Here is a 22731-nt window from a genome sequence, read left to right on the forward strand (position 1 = left end):
ATTTGTTTACATAGCACTGATTATGTGCTAGTTTAGCTTACATATATTTCACTCACCAAACCCCCTAATCCTCACAATTATCCCCAAAGCAAGGATTGTTATTTTTTGCTAACAATTTACAAATAAGACCCTGAGAAGTTAAAGAACTCTGACAAGAACAGTTAGCAAATTACAGAGCTAGAATTTGCACCTAGATGATGTTATGCTCATCTAGAATAGACAGCTGAGCCACAGTGTGTGGCAACCATGATTACTTAATATCTAATGTCTCTTCCTGTTTTCAAACAGGGCAGAATATTTTCTAATGGATCTCTCTTGTCAATGGTAAAGAAACATCAATGTTGATGGCATATCTGAAAGGGAAATTGATGTGTTTCAACTGTGGGGAATTTTGGAATTCCAACTTGAGCCAGAGGTAGAACACAGAGAGAAGAATCACTCGATCGCTTGGGCTTTTCTCTCATCTTTCTATAATATGACTTCTTTTAGTTCAATCTTCTATATTGTTGATGGAAGGAACAGCCATCTGCTTTGGAAGTCTGAACGGCAGATGGCATCTTTGAGAACCTATTGCATAAGCTGAAGAAATGAAGAAGTTTTCCTGCCTGGAAAACATGTGGTACCACTGGCACGGAAGGTTACACCTTCTGCCTGGAGAGGGAAGCTGAGCACTGCTCAAGAGGGCATCCAAGATATTTAAGACACTCTTCTATAAGAATGACAAGAAGGAGGAAAGCATTGATATTCATTGTGGGAGGAAAACTGGTCAAAACACTCTGAAACCTGGTGAAAATTCTACTGGAGATGGGAGGCATAGTGATAAGTATATTTTTTATTAATCATCGTATGCAGCTTCTATAACATAATCACAAGATGGTATTTGGAAAAAAATGTGATAACAAGTGCCAAGATAATTTAAGTAGAAAAAGGAAATTGCATACATAAATGAACGTTATTTGGAAAAGGCTGTTGTAACAAATATAGTTTATGCGGTTTCATCTTCATAAAGATCAACGTGACCACTCAAATAATATTTTCTGTGGTCTGATTTGGGGAGAGAAACAGCCTCTTTTATTCCAACATTCTTTTAATTGGTATATATTTGCCTTTAAGTGGAAAAGCTCTAAGATGGTCTTGGACAGACAGGTTAGTAAACTCAAATCAAAAGTAATGATACTATCTTAGAACTCTGAGTCTCGTATCTTAAATATGTATTCATAACCCGTAGGACAAAAGTAATAAGGCAAAGCTGTTGTACCATGAAAGATTATAGAGGGTTTCCATGTGCATTTCTTCTCTTATCTAAACAACTGTGCTCCAATAGCAAAGGTGAGGATTTAAAAATTTTTTATTGTTATTGTAAAGGTGATGTACAGAACAACGAATTTTAAAAAATTTTAATGCGATCATGGCCCTTTCTATCCTCTGTTGAGTTCACACTGGCCTGTGGCTTTATAATCTCCTTTCCACGCCCTTTTTACACTTGTCCCCACCCCTGCTTCTAAATAAGCCTCAATCTCTAGCAGGGATGTTCTTCCCTTCAAGGATCTCTGCCTGGTTATATGCATTTTCTCCATGTTCGAGTCTAAATTTTCCTCCTCTTGACTGTCTCCTTTGATCTCTCAAACTGTGCTCAGAAATCCTTATTCTACTCCTTCACAGTGTCTGTGTCAATTCTTTTCCCATCACTATGACACAAATACCTGACATAAGCAACTTAAGGCAGGAAGAGTTTCTTCTGATTCACAACTTCAGAGGTTTCAGTCCATGGTCAGCTGGCAATGGTGCTCTGGGCCAGAGATACAGAGGACCACCATGGAGGGGGCATGTGGTGAAGCAAAGTGGCTCACCTCACAAGAGACAGGAGCCAGAGACACAGGGGGGTCCAGGGACAAGTTACATCCTTTCATACTCATGCTTCAGTGACCCAATTCCTCCAACAAACCTCACAGCCTAATTGTCCACTCAGCTATAGATGCATCCCTTGATTCATCCTTTGATGAGGCTAGCAACTTTGTGGCTCAAACTTGGCTTTATAGTGCCACCAGATGGACACTAAGACTCCAACTCATGAAAATTTGGTGTTATTTTATGCCCAAGGCATAGTAGTAGCTGAGTCTTTTCCTAGCACAAACAAATCCTTGCAATAATCTTAGTGAGTGCCTGTCTTTACCAACAGACCATGAGCTCAGTGGAATTTGGACCAAGCCACTATGTTTACCTTCTGTACCCAAGGACAAGCGGAGTGTGCTGTGCTGGGTAAGGAGTTTCCTCACTGAGTTGAAGTATACACTGTGGAACTGGACAGTGAGAAGAGTATAGTGAAGTAGAGTGGTACATTTAGGGTGAACAAGACATTAGGCATGGGCAGCTGTGGGTGTAAGTAGTGTGGTGTGTGGTTGGTGCTTCTTTATGAACGGCCTTAGCAATGATCAGAAAGGCCCAAATGAGCCCTTCTATTGCAGGATTTTTCTATATTGACCCATCTTTTCACCACTCTCAGAGCAAAAAGCTTAGTCGCTGGCTGTATAGTGAACAATTATTTGGAGACACAAAGGGACATGGACACGACGCTCTTCATTTAGAAAAGAAGCTGGGATTCAATATGGAAACTTTCAGCGAGTGCAGACCTCTGTCATGTGCTTGATGGAGACTCAACAACTGAGCCATTGTTGCCAAGAGAGAATGGTGCCACCTCTAAGAATCTCTCCATCACTTATATCCTTTCAAGTACACCCTCCTGCATGAGAGCATTTATGTCTGAAGGCTATTACCTGCAATAACAAAATCTCCCTCATGCAGCACCACCTGCCATGAGTTACAAAGGCACTTATTACACTAATATTGAGTCACTGGAAAGGGGCCCACAGAAGCTAAGGTTAGGTCATGAAAAATGTAGGCTCTATTTTGCAACGAATACATTTTGGTTTAGAGATCATGTACATTTTCTACCCAGTGAAGTTATGTTAACAAAAAAGCCATTGTGGAGACATGAATTATGCTTCCATGTCATTTGTAATGGAGTTTACTTCTTAGTCAAACACGAAGCAGGTTAGAGCCATTCTTTATTAATCAGATATCTTTGAGGATTTGATCTTTCTGGTCACTGATATCATTTGTGTGGGTGAGCCATAAATATTATAGTTATTTTCTATTCACCACACTGCCTTGAGTATGGCTGGTTACGGGGTGGGGCTGATATTCTATGATTCTGTTGCTGTAAAACTTGGCTAACAAATCACTGTGATATTTGCTTTTCTTTTTCCAAGTCTAGAGGGAAATAAATTTATGGATCACTTAACCTTTTGCCCAAGGAACAAATCCAAGTCAGTTCTGAATTAATATTGCTCTGAGGATGCAAAGTGAGGCCTGGCTTTCAAAACAAAGTTGAGGGTTAAGCAACACTGTACAACAGCAGCAGCAGAAATGCTTGTCCCTGGCTGGACTTAAATGATGTTTCAAGCCCTGACATATTTGTACCGCCATCTTAATGGAATGCTTTTGTTTTGTTTTGCTTCACTTTGGTTCTCTTGGATGAACTAACCTATTTACTGAGTACTATAAATGGGGGGTCTTCCATGGCCAGAAATATTCCAGTGCCTAGTATTACAGCATTACACAAAGACTTGGAAACTACCCTTCAGCTGGAGACCCTAATATGGCTTTGCCCATCCACTCTGGCTGCACTCAGCATTGAACGTTTTGATGAACACAGCCACAATTTTGTGGCTGGTTTTCATTTCTCCGTTACATTCCGGAGTTTGCCAAATATGCTGCAGCAAATGTGATATTGCAGTTTCCTATTAGAATAATAAAATTTCTTGGGCATTCCAACAATATTTTACTCAAAGTGAAAAATGTTGGCAGAAAAAAGAAAGGCAACTGTCTTTGGGAATTATGCCTCCTCGTGTCGCCCTGTCTATGGTGAGCAGAATTTGCTTACATGGAAAGGCATCATCATTCTTTATGCTTGGAACAACTTAGCCACAAGGAAAGCACCTTTTGAGTTCACTGAGTTACTAAGCATCTGGCTGGGTACAGACACTGTTGGAAGCTTAGCTTTAGTGTATATTTTCATAATAGCAACTGAGAATTTTAAACTATTGAGAAAGCACAAGCTTTCTCCGTTCTTTTGAACTATCCTCTGAATATATACGGGTGTTCTTTGAAATGCATGATAATCAATACTGCTTCTTAGAATCATTTTTATTAGGCATAATAATTTTCTTGAAAAAAGTGTCATTCTGTCTTCTTTTTCAAAGATGAAGGAGAGTTTTATACATGCAAGAGCAGCAAGAATCCTGGTATAATGTGAAGGCAGAATGGAGAGATTAGCCATACCCAATGGATTTCAGTAGCAAACAGGGAACCCTTTCCCCTTATTTACTGAAATTGCCTTAATAAATTCTCCTCTGGAGAGCAAGAACCAATTACACTAATGTAGAAGTGGAAGCAATAATTGACTTTGCATCATGGAAAACATCCACTGGAAATGGCGTTGCAAACGGGGGTGGCTGTGTCTGAATCGCTGCTAGTGTCATTTCCGTTCTGAGATTTCAATTCACAATCACTATGAAGAAAATGCTTTGTGAATTCGGAGGGCCTCTAAGCCATCTCATTCAGAAGATAGACTCTGTTTTAACATTTTTATAGGTTGATTTGTCTCTAAATTAGAAATAAATTAAACAATGTAGATGCCAGTAAATTATCTCTGGAAACTGACTCTAACAGAGTCTTTACTTTTTTTATTAAAAAATAAAATAAAAGAAGCTTGGGTCCCATTCTGTTGCTCGTTTTCTCCATATTAAATTTCGCACTCATTATTAACAGTTCTTGAACAATAAAGCAGAAGCAATCACACAGGACTACATGAAATGTAATTTCAGTAGAGTTCAGTCGAAGTGTTTCTGAAAATTGTTTTAGGCATTTTCTTGCAGATAACTGAAAATGCTTTTCAAACATTAACATTTTGCAAAACCTAAAAATTCATGTGGTCCTCAAAAAGACCTTTTGTTTCTACCCCTACAAACATCAGTAATGGAGGCTGGCTATTTTAAAGGTCATCACTATAGGCTTGGTTTGTCTTAGGGAAGACCACTAAGTGGTCCATAAGTATTTCTGAACAATGACACCAATCTATCCCCTTTCTCCACAATCTCATTATATTGCTCTATCCTTAGCTTCCTTTTTGCTGATAAAAATGAAGGTTTACTTTTTTTTTTTAATTGTGAAAATACCGTACAGAGGGAAGGGATGGGAAGGGGAAACAAAGGAGGAGGCTATGACTTTTTTCATTGGTTTATTTCTTCACACATACCAATAATGATTTGCTCTGGGTCAGTACACTGTGCTTGGAACTCAAATGCACTGTTCTAAAACATAGTGCCAGCCATCTTAAAATTAGAGGATACCCTAATACAATCCTTAAAGTTGGAGCTGTTTCCGGAGTGCTGGGGTTATCCGGGTCAGTATAAATTGTCTAGATTCGGTGTGGTTTCTGAAAAGATTCCCAGAAACAGAAAGTTATTATTAAAGAGTAATACTCTCTCTCTGATGTCAGTCTTCTGAAGACGCTTTGGACTATGGTAGAAATATAGCCATGTAGCAAGCCAATTTATCCCAAGCAGTCCCAAATATAAAATTCATCACATTCTGCTTTTCCTTACAATTAATTTGGGTTAGAGCAGACGAAGTAAGGGGATTCTTCAGGTACTAGTTACATTCTTGCCTGCTATAATTATTCTAGAAATAACAATACCATGTCTATCAAGTAAATTTGTGGAAAAGTTGGTATTTGTTTCAGTTTCCCTGTTGGATATAGCTTAGAATAAATCTTAAATTACAAGGTTAGGAGGGGACAATTCTTATAAGTGAACTTTATACAGATATACAATGCTTGGAGTGGCCTTTGGGAAAACAAAACCACATGGGCTTGGGGATCATACTTCCCAAAGGTTAAGAAGAGCTCTGACATTTACATGCTGTGCAATTTAGTTCTTAAATATTCTCTTCTAGGAAGCTGTAGAAAATAATGCACTGAAAATTGGAGATTCGATGAAACATCTCAAAGAGTATAGCTCAGTCCATACCTTAAACCTGTCCACTTAATGTCCCCTCTCTGTCTTCTTTTCTCTCTGTTACTTCATCTTGGTACCAAGTTGGTTGAGTAGGAAATCCTTACCACTACCCGCGTATAAGATACTTTAAAGCATATATTAAGAAGCAGGTTCAGTCACTGAAGCATTCAGAAATGTATAGATCCGAATGTATAAATGCTTTTCAGTTTTCAAAGGGAATGCAACATGTTTCGGGATGATTCATTAGAGGCAATCTGCTGTCAATGGAATCCAGCCTTGGTGACCAGCAGCAGGTATGGCAGACGGTGGTGTGGTGAGCCAAGGTGCTGGGCACATTGCCATTCCCCAGGTGGAAGAAACATCTACACTAAGTGCCAGTCCCAGCCTGGCAGAATGAGTCGTAGGTTTTTACTAACTGCTGCTGCTCCTTCTATTATACAACTGTCCTTATGGAGAGCAAGAGGAGACATTGCCAAGAAAAAGCTGGAACTTGCCTGCCAGATCTGGGGTGGAGGGCACAGTGTCCCTGGACCTTGTTTAACTATTTGCATCCCTTCGCTCCTCCAATAACAAGGTTTTGGAAAACACTTTGTGAGATCTTGCTGGGTATCTCATCTGCATACATTCTCCTCTCTCCTTCTCTTAATGGAAGCCTTGTTTTGTCATGAGTAGCTTTTGAGGGAGACACTCCGGATGAGCCCCGAATAGTCCAAGCCTATCAAGGTACATAATTATGAGAAGTTGGGCTCTTGCCTGATAAAAGTGAGCAAGAAAGAATTGAACTGCAATTACTATTGGCAGCCTTCCCAACTTAATAAGGGAGCTGGTCTTAGGATGAAGCCAATGGAACAGAAACAGAACTGAGATACCAAAAGCAATTAAGTGTCATCACTGATGATATCATTGGGGCAATGGACCAACTTTTGCCATATTGGACTTCTTAATACAGAAGATAAGACACTTTCTTGCTGTTTTACTGCCTCTACCAGTTTGAGTTGGGGTTCTTGATATTTGAAACCAAACATAACTCCCTAATAGATAGACCTGGGGCATGACTTTCCATCATTGCCATATCACACCACGACAAATTTGGTGGCTTCTAACACACAGATTTGGTGCCTCACAGTTCTGGAGAGCAGAGGTCACAAAAGCCTCAGTAGAGTTGTATTTCCTCTGAAAAGTTCCGGGGAATATTTCATTTTCCTACCTCTTCTGGCTCCTACCAAAGGATTGTTTCCTGACTTATGGTCTTGTATAAAGCTACCTCTGTTTCTGTCATCAGATTTCCTTCGGTCTCTTGCCACCCGCTTACCAAGATTTGGGGGATTAAGCTGGACCCTGATTTAGTCACATCTAAAAAAATTCTTGTTTGCAATGTAAAGTAATATATCCTCAAATTCTGAAGATAAGTTTGTGAGCACCTTTAGGGGAGTATTATTACTTTGCTTTGTAGTCTGGCTTCCTATAATCATGTAATTACATTCATAGTGGGAGGGATCTTTGGGGTTTTCTACCAGTAAGCACTACTATTAAAATTGTCATTCAGTCATGTCATTTACCCAGTATTTATTTATAGAACACCAGATGACAGACAATGGACTAACTACAAAAGTGAATGTGTTTCTTTCACTCTTCTAAAAGGGAAGTGAGTTTAGACTTTCTTTTTTTGGGGAGGGGGAACTCTGGACCTGGGCCTCTGTCCCTCCGATCTTCAGCTCAAGGCTAGCGCTCTACCACTTGAGCCACAGCACCACTTCTGGCTTTTTTCTTTTTGCTTATGTGGTGCTGGGGAATCGAACCCAGGGCGTCAGGCATGCAAAGCAAGTGCTCTACCACTGAGCCACCTTTCCAGCCCTGAGTTTAGACTTTCTAGATAGTGTTGAGGGCTGTGGTATAAGCTATATAAATGCAGGAAGGGACCCTCACTCTAAATTCTGGATTAGGCCACAAGTTGCAAGAAATCTTGTCAATCATAGATATAGAAGCAAATGTGGATATAAAACTAGATTATTATCAAGAAAAAGTTCATTAATTTACAACTTGGTTCTATTATTTTTAACTTAAAATTTTTTCCCCACAGGTTTGGTTTCTTAGGGCAAGACTGTATAATTGAAGAAAACATCCAAGAAGCAGTATATTTAATATCTAATTCACTTCATAATCCATTTTTTCCAGCCAATGTTTACTAAGTTACAAGTTGTTACCAGGCAGTGTGCTGGATCCCAGAGGCAATTCACAGGTAATTAAGATGTCATGGTCTCTTGTACTCTAATTAGATATGACAGGTATACAAATAACTGAAATAAATTTAATGTATCTTATTTAATTCTGGTATGAATGTTTCCATTATTAATTTATATTTTGTTTTACAGCATTGTATCTCACTTCTTCCTTTCCTTATTTTTATTCTTTCCTCTTCATAATCAAAAAAATTAAAATTATGAAAGATCATAAGAAAGCAAAAATATTCAATGCATCTGCTTTTTCTTTTTTTCTAGTGCTAGTCCTGGCCTTGAACTCAGGCGTGGACACTATTCCTGAGCTTCTTTTTGCTCAAGGCTAGAGTTCTACTGCTTGAGCCATAATTCCCCTCCCACGTTTTGTTTGTAGTTTAGTCTAACAGACTTTCCTGCCTGAGCTAGCTTAGAACCATGATCACTAGATCTTTTGCTCCTGAGTAGCTAGGATTGCAGGTATGAGTTACTGGCTCCCAGCTTGCAACTGCTTTATAAGTAGAATATTTTGTAGAATCTAAGATATATTATGAAATAAAACCAATATTTTTTGTGGCACTAAGAAAGACTGAAGGAACACTTGCAATTAAGCAAACCCCCACTAAAATTACAAAACAATTTCTAACTATAGGAATGTTAACATGTGAAGTTGAGGAAAGATATCACACAGCAAAATCTCTCCTTGCAAGGGTAAATATTGTATTTGGTTCAATCACAACTTTAGACATGTGAAAATAAAATCCTACAGACAGTACGTTGTTACCTAGTTTTCAGAGTTTCAGGCTAAGACTTCTAATGGTCAACTGATCAACAACAAGGCCTACCAGGTTCATCTGTGCCTTTCTTTACTACATGAACACAACTTCACAAAGCTAAACACAACATTTCACAAGGAGGGTTGTAGAAGAGTGATTTATCTTGTATACAATGTGTGTATGCATGTGGTTGGGGCTAGGTGTGTCAAATTCTGGGTGTTTGGCCTATATTCATTTATGGGTTCACCGATGAGTTCATATACTTCACACAAAGCTTTAATCTCCAGGAATAAGGAGAATGTGAAAAGCAAGACAAAGGAAGAACAAATAATGAACTGAAAAACACTCTTCACTCCACATAATAAACTAGATTTTGTTAGGTCTCCCCTCCCCCCGCCTCCCATAAGGAGTTTCTAGAAAACAACAACTGCACCTCCAAGAAACACTTACATTTTATGTTTTCTAACATTTTTCCTACTATTTTCTAGGACACCCCAACCTCTATTCTTTATATTATAAAATTGTTTAAACTAGGATTTATTTTATTTTATTTTATTTTTTTTGGTCAGTCGTTAGCTTGAACTTTGGGACCTGGCACTGTCCCTGAGCTCTTCAGCTCAAGGCAAGCACTCTACCACTTGAGTCACAGTGCCACTTCTGGTTTTCTGGTGGTTAAATGGAGATAAGAGTCCCACGAACTTTCTTACCCAGGCTGGCTTTGAACTGTGATCCTCAGATCTCAGCTTCCTGAATAGCTAGGATTCCAGGTGTGAGCCACTGGAGTCCAGCTTAGGATTCTTTTTTAAAATATGGCTTATGGTTTGGAAAGGCCTGCAAGTGACAGAGGAAGTGAAAGGGGCTAGGCTGCTATACTCCCTAATTATTAACACCTATGTGGCTTGCAGACTAGTTCTGTAGATGATTAAGTGCAAGAAGCATGTTCTACCATATGTGTGGTCGGAAACCCAGTATACTAGCATGCACTTGAATACTATGCTGCTTCTAGAGTTGAAAGGCATGCATTTAAAAGCATAGTGTATTGTTCCATAGTGAGCTGAGGACCTACGTGACATTCCATAGTTGAGAGAAATTCATGCAGATCTTGTCTCAAACAGGAAAAGAAAAAAAAACAAAAGACATAGTGTCCTCTCCAAGGAAGAAATTGAGATTTACTGAGGGCTTACTAAGCATCATCTACTGAGTTAAATGATTTTGTTTGTGGTAGCTTAATTAATCAAATGAAGTATGCATCTCCTTTGGCCCATCTTTGGTGCCAAAATCAAATGTTCTATTTCATATAATGATGAGCTGGGTAAATTGCCCTAGTGCAGCTCTGTTTAGGATCCTTGATTATTCAACACATTCAACTCTTGGGACTGCAGGTGCAGGCTGCCTCCCAAGCTTTTGGTACATTTGGAGAAATTTAGTTTTTGATGTTCAGTTTGGCTCCAATCCATCTGATAAGAGTTTATGCTATGAAATATTTTAGAAGAGGAAGCTTGTCAGGCAACAGGAGCTAGAGGAATCAGCTGGTAAGAAATTTAAATGACAAAGACAGATCTATTTTTTATTTTTGCCAAATACCCAGAAAAGTTCTGATTTGTTTCTTACTTTGGTAACCTCATAAGTTTGTGGGCCCGTTTAGTATGAAAGAGGATACTTTTTATTGTAAGAGTAATTCAACGTCAGCCAATGAGCCTTTGAATAACTTTGCTTACCTGAGAATTTGATACACAGATACTCATTCTGCAAAATTTTAGCATGATTTCTAAATACCCTTCCTGGTACATGACTGTCAAGAAGAAAATTTTGTTAGTTTTTAAAATAAAATTGTTATAATAAAGAGACTGTTATATGTTGACTTCAAATCTTTAACAAATGGTTTAGTTCTTTAATACTGATTTTTGGGGTAATGTGATTCTTTCTGATGGAGGCATAGAATTCCATTGTGTATATATACCACATTTTCTTGATCCATTCATCTACTGAGGGGCATCTTGGTTGGTTCCATATCTTAGCTATGGTAAATAATGCTGCAATAAACATAGTTGTGCTGGTAGCTTTAGTATGGTCTTGTTTGTGATCATTTGGGCAAATGCCCAAAAGTGGGATTGCTGGGTCATAGGGGAGCTCTATGTGGAGTCTTTTGAGGAACCTCTATACTGCTTTCCAAAGTGGTTGAACAAGTTTACACTCACACCAACAATGAAGTAAGGTTCCCTTCTGTCCACATCTCCTCCAGCATCTGTTGTTATTAGAGTTCTTGATTATAGTCATTCTAACTGGGATGAGGTGGTATCTCAATCTTGTTTTGATTTGCATTTCTTTTATGACTAGAGAGGTTGAGCATTTCTTCATGTGTCTATTGGCCATCCTTCTTTCCTCTTCAGAGAAGTTTCTCTTTAAATCTTTACCCCACTTATTTACTGGGCAGTTGTTTCTTTGAGGATTTGTTGTTGGGGGATTTAATTTTTTGAGTTCCAGGTATATTTTAGATATTGCCCTATTTGTCAGGAAATGGAAAGACTTGGAAAAAATTATATTAAGTGAAGTAAGCCAGGCCCAAAGAAACGTAGGTCCCATGGTTTCCCTTATTTGCAATAACTAGTAGTATATGTCTGAGATAAGCAGAAAAGGTCAGATAAGTTGATGTTAAGTGAAATGAACTCCAAGATAAGTATTTAAATGTTTTTTCTTTCTTGTGATTGTTTCTAACATATTTATAAGATGATTTCTTTGTCGTTTGTATGTCCCTCCCCCACAGTATAACCCCTGCTTTCATTGTATTTGATGTTGGTATAATTTATGGAGGGGAAGGGAAAAAACAAATAATTTAAATAGGGATACAGGTGGACCCATTGCAACAATGAGATGTACAAGACGTTATGTCGAAAATGAACTTTACAACTTTGGTGGGGGGAGTGGGAGGGGTAGGAGATGGGAAGGGATGGGAAGGGGAAACAAAAGAGGAGGCAACAATGCTTGATAAGAAGTGTACTCTTTACCTTGCCCATGTAATTGTAACCCCTCTATATGGTATTTTCACAATAAAAAAAACTGGTCTTTGGCTAAGCTGGTCTTGTTTTACCATGCTTCACTGCCATTTCTAGTCACTGGCTCTCCTTGTTCTGTTTTAGTATTTTATCTCACTGCATTATAATTTCACTTTCTTTGGGCTCTTGCTTCACTGCCAAGCTCAAGGGCAAAACCAAGTCTGTCTCACTTCCTCCATATCCCTGGAACACTGCTTAGCTTTGGGCCCATAGTAGATGCTAAAAGAATTGTTGCTAAAAGAGTTTCACAATGTTTCAACTACATCTATGATTTATGAAGCCATTACTATGAGAAAGTGAAATTCTTTTCTTTCTGTCATCATTGGCAGGAGATTGAAAAAAAGTATGTGCAGCAAAGGTAGCAAATTTCCCACATCTGATTTTGCAAAAGGCCCCTTCCCCAGTTTGTACTTCCATCAGCGAAGACATCTCTCTGGTGGAGTTGACACACAGTACTATAAAAATAGGCAATCAGGGCATTGTTGTGGGAGCTTTGCATTAAGCTTTCTCTGCCCTTAACCCTACAATTTATAACTCATAGCTGAGCACTCCAAGTCATGAATTGCCTTGAAATACAACTTTAGTTACTTCTCTTTTGAAAGCAAACAATTTCTTCACTTTAATCCTATATGAACACTGTATATGACCTTTTGCAGAGAGGATGATATGCATTATAAGGTTATTAACCATACTATGCAAGGCTCCTGCAATTAGTTTCATTACATTATAGTCACATCTTATGCAATCAGTATCAGTACAAAAGGGAAATGCAGCCCCCACCCATGTTTTTACCTAAAACCTGCTTGACTTTCTTCGTACTGTCCATTAACTATGAGAGGGTGACCTTTTATTAAAGAGATCAATTTGTCCCAATTCCTCAATGTTATTAGTTTATTCTGAGAGGAAGTTTTTGAAGTAATAATTTCTCTTTACTAAGCAAATGTCTATCTGGAAGAATGTTGAATCTTACCAGGATTTCACACCTATGAAAAACATATAATTTTCCTATATTTTTGATAACAAATATTCCAATCTTCTTGTAGTTTGGAAGCTATCTAAAATAGTCGACACAGATTTTTCTTCCCTCTTGAACATCGCTTTGTCATTCCACAGCACCAGTTGCAAATGTAACGTCATTTACTAGAGCATATATTGAATATTTCAATTTCAGTAAATTTTTTATTATTAATTTTAAATCTGGCAGAATAAATAGGGAAACTTGTGGCACTTTTGAGGGAGTGCAGTGAACAGTGAAAAATAGAAGAATGGCTGGAAGTTTCTACTACATGTTGACAGAAGTACGTCTTGTTTTCCTTGCTTTTTATCTAGGATTTATCATATTATAAAGCAATAGAAGCATTAGTAATCTTAATAATAGTAATCTGTATCATAATGCCAATAATCCAAATAATACTATATTATTTTTCTTTAAATTGCAACATTTTTGGGACTAAGGATCTGAAATCCATATAATCTTCTCTGAGTATGTAGATAAATAACACAAAGAAAGCTCTGTGTGCTGATCATGATATCTTCCTTGGCATCCTGAACAAAAACGGACATTTTCTCTCTTTTTGTAAATAACTCTGAGTTATGTTGTAAATAACATTCAGTGGGAAAATGAATTACGTTTACTTTTTCCTTCAAACTTTTGTTGCATTCTTGATTACATACAGCCTAATTTTTTGTTAGGAAAGGAAGTCTGGTCTTAAGTTTAAAGCTTAAATAATAAAGAACAATTAATTACACTGTCATGATGGTTCAAGGGAAGCTGAGATCACTGTTTGTCCCACTGGGCCTCAAAAGGAAATAGATTGCGCTACAGGCGCTTCTATTAGTTCTATTATAGAAATACAAAATAAAATAATGTAGAACTTGGGGCCCTAATGGGCTTTGTTTATGATTCTAAAATTTCATACCCAATTTGTTGGGGATCTCCAATATCTGGTTCTTGTATAAACCTGCTACAGGATATATTGATCATAGTCTAAATAGGAGATACCCAACAAGAGACTTGTGTGAGAATGAAATATATCTCAAAATTAAGAGAAGACAAGAGAAGTTCTCTAATAAAGTGTATGCTTACTGACATATACATCATATACCATATATCATACATCATATATCATATAGCTTTGTTTGCCTGGTACAGCACAGGTGTTCAGGGTGCAATGCAGGCTTGATAAAACACACAGTAGGCCTCACAGGAGCAACAGAGTTTTCCAGAAAAGCACTGATACCAGAGAGCAGCCTCAGCTTCCATCAGACATATGACCCACTGCAGTAAAGATACATCTTTGTCTGTGAATCTGAAAACGACTGCGGCAGGGGAAGATCCTTTAGAGTCCAAGGAGGAATGGGACCATGGCATGAATGGGAGATTACCCATGAGGAAGAGAAACATGAAGCCACAAGTAGGCTTCAACGTGAAAGTTCGGAGTTAAAATGGAAACTATGTTTAAAGTGTGACTTCCTTTTGTTTTTCATTCACTCAGCCTAGTGCTCTTGTTATAGTTTATCACAACATGCGGTGAGAAATAGCAGGTCAGATTTCTCAAGATCACTGAGTCCCTAAGGAAAGCCTGACTCATCTTATCACCGAAAGTTTGTCCTCTGTAGCCAAGCTCTCCCCATTTTCTCCCAACTTCAGCGCTTCTCTAATTTTCTAACTTTGACTTTTTTTTAATTTGTATTTTTTTATTGTGAAAATACTGTACAGAGGGATTACAATTACATGGGCAAGATAATGAGTACATTTCCTATCAAGCATTGTAGCCTCCTCCTTTGTTTCCCCTTCCCATCCTCCCCGCCCCCCCCCCCCCACCAAAGTTGCAAAGTTTGTTTTCCACATAGCGACTTGTATGTCTCATTGTTGCAATGGGTCCACATGTATCCCTATTTAAACGACTTGTTTTTTCCCTTCCCCTCCACAAATTATACCGACATCAAATACAGTGAAAGCAGGGGTTATACTGTGGGGGAGGAACATGCAAGGCAACAAAGAAATAATCTTATAAATGTGTTAGAAACAATCGCATGAAAGAGAAAAAAAACATTTGAATACATATCTTAGGGTTCATTTCCCTAACATCACCTTATCTGACCTTTTTCTGCTTAGCTCAGACGTATACTAGATATTGCAAATAAGGGAAACCATGGGACCTATGTTTCTTTGGGCCTGGCTTATTTCACTTAATATTTTTTCCAAGCTTTTCCATTTCCTAACAGATGGGGCAATGTCATTCTTTCTGATGGAGGCATAGAATTCCATTGTGTATATATACCACATTTTCTTGATCCATTCATCTATTCAGGGGTGTCTGGGTTGGTTCCATATCTTAGCTATAGTAAATAATGCTGCAATAAACATAGTTGTGCTGGTAGCTTTAGTGTGGTCTTGTTTGTGAACATTTGGGTAAATGCCCAAAAGTGGGACTGCTGGGTCATAGGGGAGCTCTATGTGGAGTCTTTTGAGGAACCTCCAAACTACTTTCCAAAGTGGTTGAAAAAGTTTACACTCCCACCAACAATGCAGTATGGTTCCCTTCTGGCCACATCCCCTCCAGCATCTTTTGTTATTAGAGTTCTTGATTTTTGCCATTCTAACTGGGGTGAGGTGGTATCTCAATGTTGTTTTGATTTGCATTTCTTTTATGGCTAGGGATGTTGAGCATTTCTTCATGTGTCTATTCGCCATCCTTCTTTCTTCTTCAGAGAAGTTTCTCTTTAAGTCTTTCGCCTGCTTATTTATTGGACAGTTGTTTCTTTGAGGATTTGTTGTTGGGGGATTTAATTTTTTGAGTTCCAAGTATATTTTAGATATGAGACCCTTGTCCGTTGTATGGCTAGTGAAGATCTTCTCCCAATCTGTGGGCTTTCTATTGATCTTGCTAGCTATGTCCTTTGCCATGCAGAAGCTCTGCAACTTCATGCAATCCCATTTGTCCAACCTTTCTTTGATTTGTTGTGTTTCTGCGTCTCTATTAAGAAAATTTCGGCCTGTGCCAAGGAGACCTAGAGTTTCTCCTATTCCATCCTGTAATGTTTTCAGAGTGTCTGTTTTGACTCCGAGGTCTTTGACTTTGACTTTTTGATCACTAAATATGGTCTCACATTTGAAGTGATAACATAGTGTGTCAAGAGTTCTGTATTTTACCCTTGATGCTTGATACGAGAGATTTTCAAATGTTCTTCACAAACCCAAAACAAACAGAAAATGTCAATTAGGTGAGTTGAAAGATGTGCTAACTAACTTGATTGTGGTGGATATTTCAAGATATTTGTGTGTATCACATCATCATGCCATATACCTTAAGCATATAAAGTTTTGTCAATTGCATCAGAGTAAAGCTGAGGGATAAAGTTTGGTCATGCTGTGGTGAACATTGCAGTTTTGTGATAGGTAGTACAATGTGAGACACATGCTGAGGGAGGGTTTTCAGGAATGGAGGAGGATAGTCAAATAGGAATAGCTGAAAAATTAGTTTTTGGGCTGGGAAGGAGGCTCAGTGGTAGAGCTCTTGCCTTGAATGCATGAAACCCTGGGTTCGATTCCTCAGACCCACATAAACAGAAAAGGCCAGAAGTGGTGCTGTGGCTCAAGTGGTAGGGTGCTAGCCTTGAGCTGAAGAGCTGAGGGACAGCATCCAGGCTGAGTTCAGGCCCCACAACTAGCAAAAATAAATAAATAAATACTTATTTTTCGATGCTGGGTGCTGTTGGCTCATGCCTGTAACCCTAAGCACTCAGGAGGCTGAGATCTGAGGAGCACGGTTCAAAGCCAGTCTGGGCAGGAAAGTCCATGAGATTCTCATCCTCAATAAACCATCTGAAAGCCAGAGTGGTGCTGTGGCTCAAGTGGTAGAGCACTAGCCTTGAGCTGAAGAGCTGAGGGACAGGCTCAGGCCCAGAGTTCAAGTCCCATGACTGACAAAAAAAAAATCTTTTTCTAGATACTACTCTAATGAAAATTGGGCCAAACACTACCAATTCTTTACATAATGCCATCTCAAAATGGAGATGTTTATGGTGGAATTTCAGAAGAAATGGATAAATAGATTAGTCAGGAAACTAGGCAGGTGCTAGTGGCTCAAGCCCTCAAATAACCAGCAAAAAGCAGGACTGGAGGCATGGCTCAAGTAATAGAACACCAGCTTAACAAGTATGAAGCCCTGAGTTAAAACCCACATACTGGCAAAATAAAAACAAACAAACAAACAAAAATTAGAAGACTAGAAGGGAGAAAGGCTGCAAGCGATGAATTATAAGCATTATAAGATGATATGATCAAACAGTAGTTTCAAGGGAATAAAATTTCAAGCACTACAGAGATCAAAAGGGAGCATGAGGGTTTGTCTATTTTCAGATCATTTAATGACCTTGGAAGAAAGTGTCATTACTCAGGTAATGGTAGAATGGTAGAAGTGGTAGAAATGGGTATTTTCGTCTTTAAGCTTTTTAAAAGGTGAAGTGGGCCAGTGGCATGGGGAGATGATGAAGAGGTGAGTGAGTGCTGACACCAGAGCAGAGATCATCTCTTGTGTGAGAGGAGGCAAAACGTGGCACCACCATGGTACTTAGTGCTGGACGCAGAGAAGCAGCTTCCTCCCCTGAAGCAGCCTGGTTAAATAAAACATTCATCTATGATCTGGGTCTCACCTAGTTCCAGTGTTTCTACAACCTGCGATCAGTTGCATTCTGTGATTATGAAGCAGAAAATTCTAGATGACACCGCGCACCCATCCCCCCATGTCTCACCTAGGACAGGAATCACTCAGTGCATCCACACTGGATGTGCTGTTGGTCAGTCGGTGGCTGTCTCTGCTAGCAGATCAGCTGCGGTAGTATTGCAGTTTTGGTGTTCAAATAAGAAAGTAAACAGTAGCTTAGTTTTACACTGCATGAAGAGCCCAAACATGTTATTTTGTATTTTTCTTCATATATAATGTATACAGGGAGACAGCTCTTAGATTGATTGTAAGTTGGAGGTATGTGAATGATAAAGGGCCCTGATGGGTCTGGGGTGTAGGCAACAGCGTGTGACTAACTTGGGGCTCTATTGTGAAATATGAGAAGTAAATCCAGAGGGGAAAATGATCCACATCAATTTTGAGGAAATATGATTCGATTTCTAATAATAAGCAAATTAAGGTGTGGAGAGCTGTCATGGACAGAGATGGGTATTTTAGAATTAAAATTCTTAGACAGATGTGGGTTTCAGCTAATTACAGAGACCTATGGTGTGGTCGTGTGAATTGGCTTCTAATGTCATGAAAGTATAGGGAATCAAAGACCATTTAATTAAGTGGATAAGCTCTGAAATTTGCTCAGGATGATGACAGTATTTAGAAGAAAGTATAACTGCAACAAGTTTCCCTCCTCTAGTTATTAGAGCCCCTAATTTGATGCTCCAGAAATAAGGAGAATGGTACAGTGGCTGTTGATTAAGATGGGATTAAGTGGATGCAAATAGAAGCTTTGTTTCAAGCCAGAGGCATCAAGCTGGTAAAATAAATAATAAAAAACAATAAAGCAAGAAAATAAACAATAACCACACTGGTGAGGATGCAGTTAAGAGGGAACCCTAAGACACTGTTGGTCAGAATGAAAAACTCATTCAACTATTCAGAAAAGTAATGTGGACCTTCCTCAAAAAATTAGCTATAGAACTACCTTACTGTTCAGCTATTCTACCCCTAGGCATTTACCTAACAGAATACAAATCAGGATACAGCAAAGCCACCAGCAAAAATATGTTTATTACAGTGTATTTGCTATAGCCAAGGTATGGAATCAGCCCAGATGCCCCTCAATGGATGAATAGATTAAGAAAATTAGGTATATATACACAATGGAATTTTAATCATCCATTAGAAAGAATGATACCCTATCATTTGTTAGAAAATAGAAAGACCTGAAAAAAATATGTTAAGTGAAGTCAGTCAGGCACAGAGACACAAGGGTCTGTGGAAGCTAGATTTAGCTTATAAGCTTATAATATGTTGAGTGGCATGCAAGTGTATGCAAATCAAGTGTCTACAAATGAAATATGGTGGATTCAAGTGAGTTCCCAAATAGTGTAATTCCTTAGAAAGGCAGAGTGAAATTCAACAAGATACACACCAGGAAGTGGCTACTTGAAAGAAGTAGGGTGGTATCAAGGGGAAAGGGATAGACAAACCAAGATGAGAAAACAGGAAGAATGCAGGAAAGGGAAATAACAAAATGCTGAAATAAGGATATAGGTTGACTCACTGCAAAATGAGATGTACAAGACACTATGTTGAAAATGCACTTTACAAATTGGGGGTGGGAGGGAGGAGTTTAAAAGAAAACTTTTAAAGACAAGAGTTCCTGCATTCTTAAGAGAAGAACAGCATTCAGATGTTTCTTAATCACAGATTCAGAAATCAGAGGGTATGACAGAAAATTTGGCTGAATTATGAAGAGAAGGAAAAACAGGAACAGTAAATATTAGACAAAGTGTTTGAAGTATGAGTGGAAAAGAACATGGGTACCTACACAAATATGATTTTTCTTTAGAGAAAAATGTAGCTTGTGAGGTAAAGAAAAATGCAGTTTAAAAATATGCCCATTATTGGGCACCAGTGGCCCACACCAGTAACCTTAGCTACTCAGGAGGCTGAGATCTGAGAAGCTGAGGATCACAGTTCAACGACAACCTGGGAAGGAAAGTCTGTGAGCCATTTATGTACAACTAACCAGCAAAGTGCCTGAAGTAGAGGTAAAGTCTTAGTCTTGAGTGAAGAAAGTAAGGCAGAGCACCTAGGCCCTGAGTTCAAGCCTTCCCCCCAACCCACACACAATGCCTATGACAGAGGACTGATACAGAACATTTTCATGATCTGCTGATATAAATAAAGTGGAGAGTCAGCATGCTTCACAAAGTCCAAGCAATCATGGGAAAAATTCAGGGCTGAGATCACCATCCTTTGAACTTGCTCCACCATATCCACGAAGACATTTTTACTGTGTATTTACATCATTCTGCCCTTCATCAGATAGGTCAGAGGGTTGCCAGGAAACAGTCTTTTTTTAAAAAAAATGACATTGAAGGAAGAGGTGGAAGTTATTAGAGTTAAAACATTTAGCATTACCACTCAGCAACAGAGTTTTCTGAAGATAAAACAGACTTGGTTGACAATAACTGGATTATAATCAGAAAAGGATGTGTCCTAGTAGAACAAGTGGTAGGGGGATTAAATGTGTGCCAGAGAATTTGTGATGTGTTTGTTATGAAACAACAATAACAAAAAATGTGTTGGGAATAGAGACCTTATTTCTTGACAGGTGTCTGAGGTCAGCCTGTGTTCCCTGAAGAGGTTTCCTCAAATTCAGTGACTTCCTGTCTTCCCATGTTACTGTTCCCTCCAATTATGTGTCATAAAATTCTTTTCTGCCTTTGGCTGTTTACTAAAGAGAATCATAGCAGGGCAAGTCATGAATCTTTATGGTAATTAGCATTAGTGTGATATAGAATTTTAAAATATTTGCTTGAACTCCCCGTCCCCCAAATACACACACAACACACACACACACACACACACACACACACACACACACACACACACACACACACACACACATATGTTGCAACACAGAGAGGAGAGAAGGAGTTATGTTATTTTTAGGTAACCATACATCACTTGCATATGATAATAGACATGTTTGCTGGCATGTGCAGGATTTAAGAAACTTTTAAACTTTCTATTCTTGAAAGACTGGAAGCCACTTAAAAATACTTTTACCATGAACAAAGATGTTCAGCATTTCTTCATATGTCTACTGGAAACTTTTACTTCTGAGAAGTCTCAAAGTCATTAGCCCATTTATTAATAGGGTTGTTGTTTCTTTGAGGGTTTAAATAGGAGGAGCGTCTAAGTATGTTCTGGATATTAGGGCCTTGACTGATGTATAGCTGGTAAAATTTTTCTCCCATTCTGTACAATTTCTTTAAAAATGTTCAACATCTCTGCTCATAAAGACAATGCAAATTAGGACAACACTGCGATTCTGCCTCACCCAAGTTAGAATGGCCATTATCAAGAAAAAAAAAATAATAACAAATGCTAATGAGGATTTGACCAAAAAGGAACTCTATTATATTGTTGGTGGCAACATAAGTTTTTCAACCATTCTGGAAAACAGTATGGATGTTTCTCAAAAAAGCAAACATAGAGCTCCCTATAACCCAACATTTCCACTTCTGGTCAGTTATCCAATAGACAAACAAGGCCACACTAAAGCCACTGCAATAACCATGTTCATTGCAACACTATTTACCATAGTCAAGATAGGAAGTCAGCTCAGATGGCCCTCAATGGACAAATGGATTAAGAGAATGTGCTATATACACATAATGAAACTGTATTTAGCCATCAGAAAGAATGATATTGGACTGTTCATGAAAAATTCTGTACCTTTTGTCTTATATGTAAGTCTATCTGTGTGGGAGAGGGTAAGGAGGAACACAGAAATGGTGGGACGAAAGGTGAACAAATGCAGCAGTGATACTCACTAGTATCTAGTGAGTCTTGCCTTTGTTACCTGCTATTTGTATTTACAGTAGCCTCTGATGGTTACTCCCAAGCAGTCCATTATGCTCTCCCCTACCCAGTTGCCAAAAAGACCCTGGACACCCTTCCTGCCCTGAGCCAGTTATTCCTCCTTCCCTGTCATGGGCCACAACTGGGCTTATACTCCAAATGGAACTTTTCCGGCCCATAGCCAATGTGTGTTCTCCTATGCCATTCATGTTGACTGACCTTGGCACTGTGTCAGTTTTTTGACTGACCTTTCCAAAAGTGTCTTTTAACAGGATAACAGCCCCTTCCCCCCCCCCCCCCCTCTACACACACACCCAGGACACCACCTGGGAATAAGTCAAGGCCATCCTGTCACTACAGGCAACTGGAGACATCACTTACACTGCTCTGCTTTGCCCAGCACAGACCTGGACCCTAAAGACCCCAGCTCCAGGGACTCCTTGATGCCCCCAGGCTAGCAGGAAGTAGCCAGAAGAGCCCAAGACACCCATTGGCTCTGGTATCTTTTAATATCTCTGTTACCTCCTCCTCAGGTTACTGTGATCCTAAAGCAGGAAAAGTCTTACTCTCCCCTCCAGGATGCCAGGAGTCAGGTACCATGCTGTGTCTCCAATACGAGACAGAAAAGGCAATTTCAGGGCTTCAGTAGCCCCTTCTGGGGACCGTTCCCTCCCTGTGTTATTCCTCTCTTGGGCTGCTAACAGCAATGTCTGCCTTAACAGCAATTTTGCCTTTTATTAATTGTGTCTTGCATTTTAGATAACTATTGCCATGAACAAAGGAAGGCTCTTACCAACCAAACTGTCAAGCAGATGCTTCTTGGATGGTATCCGGCTGAGCAACAAAGCAGGGACCCCTGACAACTTTGCCCCTTTACAGCAGGAAGTCGCTCCAGAAGAAACAATCTCCACCCATACCCATAGCCTGGTACCCTATTTTTATTAACCAACAAAGTGGGGAAATGTTAGTATTGTGCCTACCTTTGGTCCCCAGCTCCACCCATACTGAGCTGCCCTGGAGTTCCCACTCTACAGCTGGCCACGCCC

General features: G+C 39.1%; 1 protein-coding gene across 2 annotated transcripts in view; it reads right to left on the reverse strand.

Annotated features, from left to right (window-relative positions):
- Spag16 (sperm associated antigen 16) overlaps positions 1 to 22731 on the reverse strand; it is a 775603-nt gene that overhangs the window by 20309 nt on the left and 732563 nt on the right. The gene's annotated exons all lie outside the window — the stretch shown is intronic.

Source organism: Dipodomys spectabilis, unplaced genomic scaffold (genome assembly GCF_019054845.1).
Source record: "Dipodomys spectabilis isolate Male_0828 unplaced genomic scaffold, ASM1905484v1 ptg000051l, whole genome shotgun sequence".
In the NCBI taxonomy this organism is placed as follows: Eukaryota; Metazoa; Chordata; class Mammalia; order Rodentia; family Heteromyidae; genus Dipodomys; species Dipodomys spectabilis.